General features: G+C 34.5%; 1 protein-coding gene across 1 annotated transcript in view; it reads left to right on the top strand.

The window, feature by feature from the left end:
• Window positions 1-16,225, top strand: part of LOC101574641 (attractin-like protein 1) — a 699,390-nt gene that overhangs the window by 374,883 nt on the left and 308,282 nt on the right. The window lies entirely within an intron of this gene.

The raw sequence follows: 16,225 nt of genomic DNA, 5'->3' as shown, positions 1-16,225 counted from the left end.
AGAGGAAGAAGAAGAAGAAGAAGAAGAAGAAGAAGAAGAAGAAGAAGAAGAAGAAGAAGAAGAAGAAGAAGAAGAAGAAGAAGAAGAAGAAGAAGAAGATCTCTTTGCAAATGAGCAAAAGGCAGGTACTATATGTGCACCTCAGGTCATATATAATGAATAGATACACGCATACTATATACACATATGTGTGTTCCAATGCATATGCTGAGTAAAAGTTTAACCTTTTATATGCTAGCTTATTTCACAACAGGCAGTTTTATTTAAAAATGTGAATCAAAGAGAAACATATGGTAGCTCTCTGTTATCCATTGTTTGGCTTTCTTTGGTTTCAATTACCTAAAATCAACTTTTGTCTGAAAATATTGAATGAAAAATTCCAGAAATAAAATATTCAAAGTTTTACGTTGTGTGACATTCTGGGAAGTGTCATGAAATCATAATCTTTGTCTAGTGTATTTATTCTGCCTACACTCCACATCCAGTTGTGGCTTCTGGGTATGCAGAATTACTGTTGTGGTATTGCAGGGCTTGTGTTCCAGGGACCCTTACTTTATTTAATAATGGCACCAAAGTACACGAGTAGTAATGATAGCACTTCAAATATGACAGGGAGAAGCCATAAAGTGCTTCTTTAAGAGAAAACATGAAAATTCTTATAGGAACCAAAATCTTTTTCTCAGCACCCAGCTTTGTCCTATATCTGGTTGGCTTTTGGCTAATCTATGTTGAATAAATACATGCATGGGAAGGACAGTAAGTTAACAGAGTATCATTGATAGATATGTGTAGTCTCCTGGGATAAACGCTATCAGCATAAGAGGTTTTAGAGATTTACGATCTGGACAAGGAAAAAGATATGACCACAGGGTGGCAGTAGCACACATAGACCTCAGTTTGCTACTAACTTCACGGGTTTTCGTACACACGAAAATTTATTTATTGAGTTTCAATAAATTCAGAGGAGGAAAATAGCATAGACACTCCCACAGGAAGGAGATGGAGCAAAAGGGGGCTTAGGTCCTCAAGTGATGGTTTCTTCCTTGGAAGAAAATACTAGGAGCTTCTGTGGCTTGGGGTATTTACAGAGAGTGCTCATTTAGAGCCTGGGCCAGTAGATACTGGGCCCTGGTGGGTGAGATGTGTGAAGTGGCCCCGCTCTAGCCAGCTAGCAAGCTGTTCACTTCGGACTATGTTTTTAACAAGGTGTGTAAACATTCGAGGTTGGTAGTGGTAGATATTTAAGCTACCAGTTCTTAGCCAGCTATAATGAAATAAACTAGTGACCAATGTAAAATAAGCGCTTTTGAATCATTTATATAACAGGAAATGAATGTCATATAAAAGATAATTTAAGTACATTTATTGGCTTTACTGAGCATTATTTTATGTGAACTTATTCAAGCATCTCAAGCTGAAATATTGAATCATACTAAGAAACAAATTTATACCACTATATACTCACACAAATAAAGACTATTTCTATTATTTGAGTTTCAATAAAGTCACAATGGAACAATAAATACCAATCTCTATAGATTAAGAAATAAACTGCAAACCTTTTTTAATAAAATTGATTATGAAATAAACTCTCACTTTTGATAATATAAAAAAGAATATTAAATGATAAAGCTAAAATGAATTAAAACCTCTAAAGAAAAATAAATTGCAATTATATTTTTTTTATTACCACTCTATTCATTAGGGAAACTCAGTTCTGGATTCTCTGTTAATAGATAGCTTATAATTATTTTCAATATCGTTTGAGTACATATAATCATCTTTACACAAATAGTATGACACTGAAGGCAAGAGCTTGCCTTTGCATTATCTGTTGTCTCACAAAAGTAAATTATATTTTATGTTGCGTATCATGAATACATGTACATTAAATATGTCATAGTATCACTAAGAATGTCAGATGCCATATATGTTCACAAAGTTAAACAACTCAATTGTCTAACTACTTCATGTAGCTCATTCGTAGTTAATTGATTACCTTATGTAATCTGTGGAACAGGTTTCTATTTGACTTTCTTAATCAGGAGAACTATGAACTAATTAAAAAAAGTAGACTATACATTTTAACTCTATACCTTATGAACAGTGGTACAAGAGTGACATGATAAACAATAAACATACCCCTGACAAATGGGAGATGTGCCAGGAGTACAGTAGGTTCTAACCTGTAAGGATTTTTAAAATCCCTTGAGCAGTGGTCATGAGGATTAGTCCTGACTTTGGGGGAGGCTCTCCTATACTATTTCATGTCCCTAGAAGCACGCTCAGGAATTTCATTCCCTTTGCCATCCTTGGCCACATCCAAAGCGAGTATTATGAAATGGCACTGTGGAGCTCCTCTTTATACTTCCTGTTTAAGGAAAGTTAGTAATCAAAATGTAATTTTATATCTTGAACAGTAACAGCAGTTTTTATTACAAGTTTGTGGTTCCTGTAGCTAAAAAGCACCTCAGAAACCCTTTGACTTATCATTTATGGGATTTGAATGAGTCTCATGTTCTTCAAGCTGCTGTATTGCTTTGCTTCCCTTTTCCCGTGTCTAACTCAACACTTAATGGTGGCTTCATTGGGAACATCTGATTTCTATGGAGAGTAAGTCTACAATCTGATCCTTGTCTTGAATTATTTTATCTGCTTGAAATATTTTTAGGGTGCTTCATCCTTAATTCAATAGCTCCCCTAAGACATCCTAATGAACTCACCAATTTTATATACACAAAGGCTACTCCTACAATATTATCTTTAACTCAGGATAAATTTTACTGGACTTTTACAACTCAAAGTCTTCTTTAGCTTTATTTTCTGTTTATAGAGTCCACCTAAGTTAGTTTTTAGAGTACTGTAAGGTCTCAATTTTTTAGACTCTAAATTCTATTCCATGGCTTGTTGCAAGTTAATTTTAATCAAAGGACCTACCTGAATACCTTTCCAAACTATTGTCAGCTTCCCTTAAAGTTCAACTCATCAGGTACATGATTTTCCATGATCTATCTCTCAACTTATGAAAGATAATCTTTACACAAATGTTTTTCATTGTCTGAAATGAATGGCTTTCTACCTAGCTTCCTATACCAATATCTGATTGTAGCAGTGCCACACCTTTTAGGCTCTTATTACAGTGTTATTCTGCTCCTGGTACTATTCTCTGGATTATTCAAGATAGTCTTTGTTATCCTGCAATTACAAAATAACCTTAAATTTCAATGGCTTATGTGACAATTTGTTTCTTACCCTTATCCAATGTCTAAAGTATATCAGCCAAGGCCTGTCTTCTACACAATCATTCAGAGACCTGTAGTAACAAAAGATCCACAATTAGATTCTTGAGACCGTGTGAAAGGTTCCCTTCTGTGCTTTTGTCTACAAGTAATATATATTATTCCCACTGACAGCTTATTACGTAGAATTAGTCATCTAGGCTGGCCTAGTTGCAAGGTACTAAAATACATAAAGTTTGCAAAGTATACATATATAAAAGGTTATATTGTATATATTTGTCAAATCTGTAGTTCTAGAGCTGCTAAGAATTTGTCTGTATTCTGGGAAGACAAATATTAGATAAAACTAATTTTATTTTCAGTGGGATAGTAATATTCTTACTAAGCTCTTTAAAGAATGATATGAAAAATATTTAAAGTAACATCAAAAAAGATATATTAAAATAATAACTCTGTGTTTAGGACATAGGTTATCAGAAAGAAGCAGTGTTTGAAGTTTTTCCTGGATCTCTGCTGGGAGAGTCATATGAATTCTGCCTTTCCAGCAGGTTAATCCTTAGAGCATGTACTGTGGGACAATTGTGCATCTTTATATTGCTTTTCTATGTATTTCAGGAGAAACAGTATATACCTGTAGTACATATGTATTTGAAGTCACATGTGTTTTAGCTTTAATTAGCAATCTCTGAATGATGTGCCTCTGTAAATCACTCAATTTTATATTGCATACCACTTTATAGACATTTGTAATGAGTTTCCAAATAAGTAGAGGAGATTATGATGACTATACCTTCTTATATACAAAGTTGAAGGACTGAAAATATAGCTATCAATTTTAATTTTATAGGATCAGAAAGAAATTAGATTTGTTTGATCTTCTATATCATTTGTTAATTATACGCTAAGGTCTTGAAAAGTTAATAGATTAATAGAAAATAAATATTTGATTGAGTAGCTATAATATAATCTTACTCATTGAAGTATCATGTAAGTATTTTGCATGTATTATTTCATTTATTCTCTTAATAATCCTAGGTGGTAATAAAATTATCATCCCCATTTTAAAAATGGCAGAACTGATGGCAGCAGGCTCAACAACTGCCCTAAGTATACCCAACAAAAAAGGACTATGATTCAAACCCAAACCATCTGACTCTAAGAGACCACACTTCTAATTGCTACCATACATAGGACATTCTCTATGTGATGAAAGGGTTGGTTCTGTACTGGATCTGTAGCCTGAGCTCTCATGAGAGGGAGTTGGTGCTCAGTGACTGGAACTTAATAGCCATTGTGCCATAATTGACTAAGGAGAATTTTTCAAATTACACAAATACTTTTACTTCTGGTTTCTTCATTGTCACACAATCTCCCATATTTACCCAGTTGAATGTGGATCTGTAAAATAAATTTCCATGATATGTTAATGTATTTGAAATCGTTACCTCTTTTGAATAGCGCTGCTCTAGTTTGTCTTGATAGCTATTTCATTTTTTGCTGTATAAAGTGACATGTACAAGATATGGAGAGTCTTATCCTCAACAGATGTACTTTATATTGGTTCTGAAATGAAACGCAGTGATTGGATTGATGATCAAACAAGGTATGCAGCCTATCACAGTTATGATGATATTTTTTAAAGGTTATCTATGACTTTGCCTAACCGTGGTTCTTACTGTAGTAGTGAGAACAATAAGCCCACTGTAGCAGTGGGTTTTCCTTTCTGTTCCCTTTCACTAGCTAAACAGATGAACTAATTACAGGGCTCACATCCTAACTCTATAATCTCGATTTAATCATTGTTTAAATCGAGAAAAGTTACTTTATGATTCTGTGCCTTTGTTTCCTAATCTGTTAAATTAGGGGAAAAAAAGACTCAATTCCATACATTGTGAGAATTAAGGCTCAGCTGCTTGGAAAGGTGCCTGTCATACAGTCAGCACCCAGTATGTAAGGACGACATGATGCGGAAGGTGGTTCTGAGGTGAGAGGACCTGGCTACTCCCCGCAGCATGGTGTCTGCTGCCAGAAGATCACAGCTGGGGTGGGGAGCTGCCAGGGCCCTGAGGTCTCCAGCTCCCCCTTTCTTAAAGAGGCCTTTAGAGGAATTATATTTTAAACTCAGGGCAGCATGCCAAATTTTGCTTAAAGGAGATTTACAGGAGGTACATAATGCCTAAATTTATTTTTAGAGGTATTTCTATTGATAAATTATTAATTCTAATTTTATGAGTGCTATAGCAAATATGTACTTCACAGGGAAATAAAATATCAATAGAATAAAATATTAAACTTTGGTATGTAATGAATATGTAGAATAAACATCAAGATTATCAACCACCATTTACCTGCTTACAAAGCCTCAAAACAAAGCAGAAATAAATCCCTATGTGAACGACAACAAAAATACAAACAGAGCCCACCACAGAAATGCTTTTCGCTCCCATTATCACCGCTAGGCAACCTTCCCCATGTAACTGCATGTTCCACATGCAAGTCTCACTCAGACTGGCAACCTGTGTGTCATGTCTCCTTTTTCTGTTTGGAAGACCATACTTTCCACCTCTCCTGCCTTCATCCTGTGTCAGGAGCTTTCTATTCTATTATGCAATATGCACTTAGCAGGAAAAAAAAAGCAATGAAATAAAATATTTATATGTATTGAGTGTTTATGATAAACAGCATTTTCTTCATCAACTATTTGCCTCCTAAACAAAAAATAACAAATAATTTCCTATGTGAACAATAATGAGAATACAAATAAAACTCAACCACAAAAGAAGCTTTACTTTAATTATCACACCTAAGGCAGTTTTCACACATGAGAATAGTCTATTTCATACACAAGTATAACTTACAATGATAGCACATGTGTTTTGTTTTCGTGTCTTCTTTAGTAGAACATATTTGACGTCTTGCCAATCTTCATGCTTTCTTAGGAGGTTCTTGTGATGTTTTACCTGTTTATTCACCTGTCTACTCCAGAATCCTTTGGTAGAGTTCTTTGGACAGATACTGTTCTTCTGTTGTAATTGATCATTTACCAATTCTAGTCACGATTCTCTAAGAAAATTTGCCTGATATGTTGTGCTTGTTACCTTCTTTGTAACTAGGAAACTACTTGCACCTTATATGTTTAGGATCCAGTAAAATACAAGTACTGAACAACATTTTGTGTTTTATGCGTTGTAATAGTTGCTGCACAACTAGTCGACAAAAATCTACCCTGCTTTTTGTTTTGTTGTGAAATGTGAGCATTTCTGATTGTATTTGTGCTAAGATTCCACTATCAATCTTTTGTTGTTGTTCTGTTTTTTTTGTTTTTGAGACAGAGTCTTGCTACATAGTCCAGGCTAGCCTTTAACCAACTATGTAGCACTAGCTGACCTTGAACTTGCAAGATTCTTCTGCCTCAGCTCTCTAAGTGCTAGGATTGCAGGCATGCGCCACCACACCTGGCTTCACTATCAATCTTATCATGGTAAAACATTACTGTATATTACTTTGTGTCCCTTCACCATAGCGTAATTCAGAATACCCAGGAATTCACTGTGTAGCACAGGCTGATCTAGAACTGACCAGTTCCTCCTGCCTCATCCTCCCTAGCACTGGGATTATAGACATGTACAACTACACCTGGCTTCACTATCAATCTTATCATCATGTTTCACAGTGTTAATGGGATACTCCTATTTCACTATCTCAGATATTGAGATGCATAGCTGGCTACCATTATGCTGAAGTACATATTTTCATTAGAAAAATATGGTTGGGGTGTGTTTTAACCACTATGTCTATGTGTGTTATTGAAAATTATTCTTTTTATAAGAAAGTTCAATACATAAGAAATGGACAGTTATCAACTAGATATCACCAATTTCTGACATGAATCATGAGTAAGTATTGTTTCTCACTACATTTTTGGTCTATAATTAAAAAAATAAAGATAAACTTTTCATTAAGCAAAATAAATTTCATTTAATTATTGTTATATTTCCAATTGTGTTATGATTCAGTTGTCTTCTATGAAATAATCATAAAAATGTGATCTTTGAAACATATCCCTTTTGTTTGCATAATAAGAGCTTTAGAATTTCTTTCAGTTTCTCAAATAGATATTCAAATTTACTTTAAATATCAATTGTGTTGTTTACTACTGCTGTGATTTAGGGTAAGTTATTTCATTTTTTTATGGAAAAAATGTTCTCATCTGTCCAGTAGGAATACGAATAACAATGAATTCATGTATCATTATTATGATGAAATAGTTCAAGCACATGATAAGCTTTTATAAAAAAAGGCAAAAGCGTTGTTATTTTCAACAGTCTGTGAAATCCACACTATGAGAATTATTCTTTTAGATAATACATATTATGCCAAAATAACTTTAAATAAGCTCCTATATATAAACAATATGAATCCCCAAAGCTAGACTTTATATAAATGAGATTGTTCATGAATGTGAAAATATTTATTGCAAAATATTATATTTGATGCTATACATTGAATATTTTCTTTGAATATTATACTTACTTTAATTTTTAACTTTGAAACTCCTATCTCAATGGAGGAAAATAGAAAGGAAAAGGGAAACAAAAAGAAAAATATATATGTATATACAAGATATTTAAGTGTTACAGTTAGCTTCCTTTAGTTCTTTGATTAGAATGCTTTGTGCCTGTATATATATAAATATATATATATATATATATAATTTATTTATTTATTTTTCCCCCCCAGAACCGGGGATTGAACTCAGGCCCCTGCGCTTGCCAGGGAAGCGCTTATTCCACTGAGCCATCTCCCTGGCCCCTTTGTGCCAATATTGTTTATATGAGATATCATGCCTATACCTTGAACTCTGATTAACTAATAATAAGACAACAATATTCAATATATCAGCTATTATAACTGTCCTACTAACCTGTTTCAAAACTCTATTTCATTGTATGTATATTTTTTTCTCTTACAAAAAGCAACCCTCCATGAGGGCTGACCAAATAGTCCAGAGTACTAAAGTGCCTGCAAGCAGGCACAGGGGACTGGGGTTCGATCTCTGGGCCTGCTGTGCCGTCACCACCCTGGGGCATGCTGAGAGGGCAATTCAGACTGGGCTTATTGGCACATACCTGTAATCCCAGCTCTTGGGAGGCTCTAGGCAGGCAGATCACTATGAATGTGATCTAGTACTAAGACCCCGAAAACCTGTAGACCCTTCCCTAAAATACCAAAAAAAAAAAAAAAAAAAAAAAAAAAATAAAAATCCTCCTGTCTTTATTTTTATAGGAGAGTAGGCTTTGTTAAGTCTAATTATTTGGTGCCTATATACATTTAGCATTTCATTACAAAATGTTTTCTTATATAGTTATTCAATTTTTCTTGATATAAAGAGTTTTATATACCACTTGCACAAAGATGAAGATCTATGTAGTTATGTTTCAATTAAAAATGAATAATTGCAGTGGTAAGGTATGACTGTTCATTATTTTCACATTGGGTTGTCAGAGAGTTTATTTCTAGAAGCTTAAGAAATTTAGAATTGTATTTATAATTATAATTTACTCTTTCTGCTGTTGTAAGACATCACAAGGAGAAAGCAATAATTAGGTAACTTTAAAAATAGCTTAGCATATCTTTTCATTTAAAGAGTATCTTGCTTGGAAGAAGGAGCTCTTGTGTTAATCCTCAATTATTAATGCCACTTTGTAGGCAAAAGCCCTCCTACATCCCTGTTTGAATGGTTAAAGAAAATGCATTATATTTTGAGGAAGAAAACAATGCAATACTGTATGGATTTCTTTTTAGCAAAAGCCACAGCTTCCTTAAAAACTGAGTGCTAAAGAATTCTAGTCTGACCCTTCTTTCAGCTGTGCTTCCTTACAAACCTCAGTCTGATTTTTCCTGGATTTGAAAGCTTTGCCTTTCATCCTCATAGAAAAATGGGAAGGTTTGGCGAGAGCTATCATTAGCTTCATTAATTTGCACTTTTGCAGCAATAACAAAATTCAATTCTTATTTATTTATTTTTAATGTATTTGGTATGGGATCTCACTATGCAGCTTGAACTCATAGTGATCCTTCTGTTTTCAGTCTCCCCAGTGCTAGGACCAGCATGCACCACCACACCTGATCTTGGTGGCAGGCTCAGGGCACCTGGGGGTGGGGCCAATGTGATGTGTGATGAAGGGGAATGAACCCCTTTCCTGTGCTTGCCTAAGCAGGTGCTTAGTTCACTGAGCTATCTCACTAGCCCTCAAAATTTTATTCTTAATTGGCAGTGCTATGAATTGAATTTTATGAATTTCTGTTATGATTTAAATCCAAAATGTCCCCCAAAAGTCTCGTGCATTGAGGTAGTGCCCTGGAAAGATGATTGGTCATAAAGGTGATCACAGCTGAATGCACTTGTGGGAGGTGGGCCTAATTGGAGAAGAGTTCCCCGAGTGTGGCTTTGAAGGAGTTGAAATCTCTCCTTGCCAGAGTCTCCTCCAAAGTCTGTGCTGGGAACTTTCTGTCCAATATAACAATGTTGGGAGGTAAGGTCCTATGGCAGATGTTTATTTTTTTTTTTATTGAGAAAAAAATAGTAATGAGACAGTTTCGAAACAGGGTAGTAGGACAGTTATAATAATTAATACATTGCATATTGTTTTCTTTGTAGTAGTTATTCATAGTATAAACTGCAGACATGATATCCTGTCCAAATACTATTAGTACAAATTTTTCTTATTGAATTAAGAGAAAGTAGCTGTCTATGTATCCTATTTTGTATACACAGATGCAAAATGGTCCTTCATTTGTATCCCCTTTTCTTGTTTAGTTTTGTCAGAGATGGGTATTCCCTTTCCATTTAAATATTGTAGGTACGTAAATTCAGCAAAATAATCCAATATAGTCCAGTAGTCCATAACAGTAGTGGGTTATCCATAGGACTGGCAATGTCAGAAATTGTTGACTTGAGCCTTCTACAGCTCATCAATGTTTAGGTAATTAAGTCTCCATCCTCCTGAATGATTGTGTAACTAGTATAGAAATATCTGAATCTGTGAGTTAAATTTTTTGCTCCTTCAGTGAGCACCCTTTTGCCTTTCCACTTCCCACTATCAATGACTCAGAAAGAATGAACACCTTTGCAAGATGTATGTCTTTCCACCTTGGACTTCCTAGCATCCTGACTTGAAACAAGTAAATCCTTTTCTTCATAGCCTTCTCAGTCTCAGGTCATCTGTAGAGACAGCAAAACATGGTATAAGATAGGCAAGACCTCTATTTATCTTTTTATTCCAGTTACTACAGTGACACTTATCACATTAGTGATTGCTCATTGAGCATTTATAAATTGAGTAGATTTGGAGTCAACTGAACAAACAGCACACATCAAAAGTGATTAATTTCAAATAGTCATTTTCAAGTGGGTCCTTTAATTTAGTTTTGAAACTCATGGGCTTAATATCCAAATCATCTTCCATTTTTTCATAAGAACAATTACAGAACTGATAAAAACCCTATTATATTTGGAGTAAAAGCTAAATAAGCACTTTACTGAGTAGCAATTTTATTAACCTAATATATTTATCTATGATTGATACTCAAAAGGCTATACATATTTGATACATACATTTGCTGAATTGGAAGTAAGTTCCTTATGATCACATATGCCAGACATTAATGAAAACAGGAAATACCCAAATGATTTCTTTTGCTGTATTTGACAAGAACTATTAACATAAACTTTACAGTTTTAAGCAAAATGTCAAGTATATGAAATACATTTTTTAATTTTATTATTATTATTATTATTATTATTATTATTATTTTAAATTTTAGAGAAGGGTCTACAGAGTGTTCAGGATCTTACTACTAGATTGGATTTGTAGTAATTCATCTATTTACAGCCTCCCAAGAGCTGGGATTACAGGCACACGCCACCATGCCCAGTCTCAATGGCCATCTCAGTGCTCCCCGGAGGTAGGGTCAGAAGGGCAGGCCCAGGGATTGAACCCCTGCCCCTGAACCTGCTTGCAGGTGCTTTAATCTGCTGAGCTATTTGGCTAGCCCTTATAATACATTATTTTAACTGTAGGTGCTACATAGTATTGTAGTTATATAAGATGTTTTGTCTTGTGTGATAGAAACTGTACTCCTTGACTACTACTTCCCTGTTCTGTCTTCTTAACAGCCTCAAGCATACACCATTTTATTTTCTGCTTACATTAGTTTGATCATTTGGATTATTCATATATGTAGTTTTATGAAACATTTGCGTTTGTGTGTGGTTTATTTCACTTGGCATAGGATTTTCCAAGTAGGCCTATATAGTTTCAATTGGCAAGATTTATTTCTTTTAAAGGGGTTAATGATATTTCTTTGTATGTAAATATCACATTTTCTTTATCTATTAATTTATTAATGGGCAGCTAGTTTGTTTCCTGGTCTTTACTCTTGCAAATTATGCTATACTTGAATGCAGAGATGCAGGTGTCTCTTTGAAATACTGTTTTCAATCCATTTAAATGTGTGCTCAGAAGTAGAATTGCTGGGTTGAATTATAATCCTATCTGTATATTTTGAGAATTAGTTTTTCATAGTGCCTGTACCAATTTACATTTCTTCAAACAATGTACAATTTTTTTTTATTCTCTACATTCTCATTTACTGTTACATTTTGATTTTTGGTAATACTAATTGTAAGAGTTATGAGATGATATCTCATTGTAATTTCCATTTGTATGTCCCTAAAGATTGGTTATGTTGAATATTTTCATATACCTTTGGCCATTTGTCTTTTCTTTTCTTTTCTTTTCTTTTTTTTTTTTTTTTTTTTTTGTATTTTTAGGGAAGGATCTACAGGGGTCAAGGTCTCACTACTAGATTGGACTCATAGTGATCTGCCTGTTTACAGCCTCCCAAGAGATGGGATTACAGGCGCGCACCACCACACCAAGTCTCAATTGCTTTCTTAGTGTGCCCTAGAGGCAGGGCCAACATGGCAGACCTAGAGGTCAAACCCCTAGCCCCTGTGCCTACTTGTAGGTGCTTTAATCTGCTAAGCTATTTGACCAGCCCTTATTTGTGTTTTCTTTAAGGGAATGTCCATTTGATTCCACTTTTTAATGAACTTGTTGGGGGAGAGGTATGGAAATGTAGGATTTCTTAATATATTTTATATGAATCCTTTATCATATACTTTGTTGAATATTATTGTAGTTTGTCTTTTAATTCTTTTATTTTTTTCTGTGCAGGACCTTCTTAGTTTGATGTAATTTTTTTTTTTTTTTGCTTTTGTTTCCTGTGCGATTAGTGTTATATTCAAGAAATCTTTGGCAAAACCAAATATGAAGTTCTGAACTTCACCAAAGATGTTTTTCACTCAGTAGTGTGAGAAAACTATTTTTTAAAAAAATAGAATTAAATGATATAATTTAAATGTCTGATTCCTTAATAATTAAAAAATACACCATTTTTTTCAGCTGTAGTAAAGCAGTTCAACTATTAATAGATGAACACTTGTTAAAAATATGATGCCTTAAAGCCTTTTCGGTTTAGATATTCTGTTCCAAAAAGCACAATTCTTCCGTTACTAAACATGTGAAGCAGAAGTTCAAGTACAATTGTCAGCAAGCAAGACAATGCAGAACCTTGCAGAATAAATTGCCATATAGTGCTGGCAGTGTGCAGATTTTCGGTCAGCAGCCATGAACCCCTAAGCACAACTTGTACTTCATGTTACAGGTGAAGGCCACTCCATAATGTTTATGAGCTAGTGTGCCGCGGAATGTTTAACTTGACAAAAGATGTTAGACTCTTTAAGCACCATTTAAAAATATATGCCTATGGAACTCATGGGATGTACTTTTTAAAATTTACCATATATTTTAATTTATCAATACATAATACAATGTGTAAAAAACAGTTATCAATCCAAATAGAAGCTGTTAAAGGTTGATATTTTAGAAGAGCATATTTTAATCTTACTTTTCATTTTATGGTATTGCCATTGGCCATAGATCTAATCTGTGAGGAAGACAGGGTCCTCGTTGCCCAGAGCCTCTCTTAAATGTTACATCTCTTAAATACAGGCATTATTGCTTCCAAGTTGCCATATTCTTCAAAAGGCACTTAGCAAAGCCATTGAAATTTGATTCATTTATGTACTTAGGAGCAATATCTGTGGAAAATTCTTTAAATTAGTTGAATTTTCTATATGAAATAGAGTAAAAAGGGAAGATTTTATTCAAATAAGGGCATATTGCCAACATTTTTATGATGTACAATAATAGTTTTGTGGCTGTTTAAATAGCTGTGAGGTAACTACTCATTTTAAAATATTCTTACATATATTTCTCTTTAAATATCCTATTACGAGTGGAAGTGAGAATTTAAATTCAGGTTGTTACTAGTATCCTAATAGCTCCTAATGGATCAGTATTTTATGTAAGCAAACTTTGGCTAAAATTCAGCAAAGCAATTGGACCAGACAAATCTATTATCCAGTGGCTCTTTTATATTGTTTTTGGTGAAACATTTTTTCACAATTTTTGTTTACTTCAATACCCATTGTCCAAATCAAATTACAAGCCCGAGTGTAAAACAAATGTTAGACAAGAAGCGATAGATAAGAGGGTGAGACAGGCTTAAGTAACCAGAGACCTGCCAGATTTTTTCCTTCAATTTCTTCATTCCCATGTTTCTACTACCAAAGAATATTTCTGAAAAGGAAAAGGAAATTGAATTGAAAATATTACATGCAAATCAAATGATGATCTGTATAGTAAGCATATCTGCGACTCTGTATTTGTGTAGTGCCAAATGACTATCCATATGGTAAACATAATCTCTAAATCAATCACAGTTTTGGTTTCTAATCTATGCCTCTTTTCTTTTCACATTTCCATTTTCTAAATATTACTTTACTATTTCTCATGTCTACTGCTGCTGCTGCTCCCATCCCAACAGGCAAAACACACACACACACACACACACACACACACACACATACACATGCAGTACCACCTTTAAACATATCCTATAGAGGCCAAAGATAAGATCAAAATAAATTTTAGCTGAATCCATCACTCTGTTTTCCCCCAGTCCCCTCTCATTCTCTCTCTCATTCTCTCTCTCTCTCTCTCTCTCTCTCTCTCTCTCTCTCTCTCTCTCTCTCCAGGGTCTCACTACACATTTTGGTTTCATAGTGATCCTCCTGTCTCAGCCTCCCTTAATGTTAGGATTACAGGCATGAGCCATCATGCCCGGTTCTGGGACAGCACAGCATGCAGAACCCTGGTCCTTATGCTTGCCAGGCAGGTGCTTATGCCGCTGAACTCTCGCCCCAGCCCAACCTGCTTACTCTCTATCCAAGTCAGTCCACCATTAGCTAGAGTGCCTTTTTAAAAATAAATCCTTGATTAAAGACATGTATCTTTTAAAGAGATAGCTAAGATGTTAATGTTATATAATGATTTAATTTAGGTTCTCTCTATGTATTTATATATGATAATTATATATTTGTATATATTTATATATGATGATAAGAGATATATAGTACAAATACATGTACATAATACAAAGAACTTCTGCTGAATTCTGGTGATAGGAGTGCTTCAAATTTTTATAAGTACTGTAAAATTGAGCGTCCACTTACTAATGATAATAACTTAAATTTATATCTTATTTTATTATTGAACTTCTCATATGTTAAGTTTAGTATTTCCCATAACATGGGAACTAGACTACTTTTGATACAGGGTATTATTTTAGGTAATGAACAAGGCAGTTTTAGGTGATACCGAAATATCTACCATTTTAAATATAATTTTTATTGGTACATTTCAGATATACATAATGATCATATTCACCATAGATAATTTAAAACAATACAAGATATATTTTTATTTCTCTATTTTTCCTGATGCCCCCTCTTCCCTTCAACCCATTTTCCTCTCACTATTTACAGTGCTTTGTTTCCATTTTATCCTTTTGAATTGGTTTTTCCCTCCCTTCCTTTTCTCCTTCCCCTACCCTGCCTCTTCTTTTCTGTTGATATTTTCTTCCTGTTTCACAATATCTATTATATATTTTGGTCTTGGTTTACTGTTTCTCTTTCTCACACCCAGGAGACAATGTAATGTTTCCACATGTGAGTCCAGTTTATTTAACTTAAGAGTATGGTCTTAAATTGTATAAAATGCTTAAAATTTATCCTTCCTTATAGCTAAGTAGTACTTTATTATATAAAAAAGCCACATCTTCTTCATTTGTCCTTTGTTTGACGGGCATTTGGATTATTTCCGTGATTGAGCTATCACAGACTGTACTGCTATAAACATGTGTACAAATGCAATCAGCCACTTTATTTTTGATGAAACATTAGTAACTAGGATCTCATCCCACTAAAAAGCTTTTGTGCATAAAAATCACCAACAGAGGGAAAAGACAACACACAGAATGTGAATAATTTTAGCTAGCTGTCCTTCAAAGGACTTATATCTAGAACATATTCTAAAAAACACACTGAATTTAATAACCCATTCCCAAAATGCACATGTGAGTTAATACACACTTCTTAGATAAGAAATACAAATGGCAAATAAATACATACAAAAAGTTCAGCATCACTGGTTATTAGAGAGATGCAAATTAAAACAATGCTGAGATTCCATCTCACTCCAGAAAGAATGGCTATCATCAAGAAATTAGGGCTGATGGTATAGCTCAGGGGGCTATGCTCCTGCTTAGGAAAGAGCAGGGACCAGGGTTTGATCCTTGGTACTAAATGCTGCACTGGCTCCATCCCCCACCCCCACCCCAGGCATGATGAGCCAGTGACTGATTCTGGGCCTGGTGGTGCATGCCTGTAATCCCAGTGCTGGGGAGGTTGAAAACAGGAGGATCACTATGAGTCCAAGCTACATAGTGAGACCCTGTACGAGAGAGACAGAGAGAGAGACAGAGAGAGAGAGAGAGAGAGAGAGAGAGAGAGAGAG

Source organism: Octodon degus, unplaced genomic scaffold (assembly GCF_000260255.1).
Source record: "Octodon degus isolate 3935 unplaced genomic scaffold, OctDeg1.0 scaffold00311, whole genome shotgun sequence".
NCBI classification, from domain to species: Eukaryota; Metazoa; Chordata; class Mammalia; order Rodentia; family Octodontidae; genus Octodon; species Octodon degus.
This window is presented reverse-complemented; position numbering and strand designations above follow the sequence as displayed.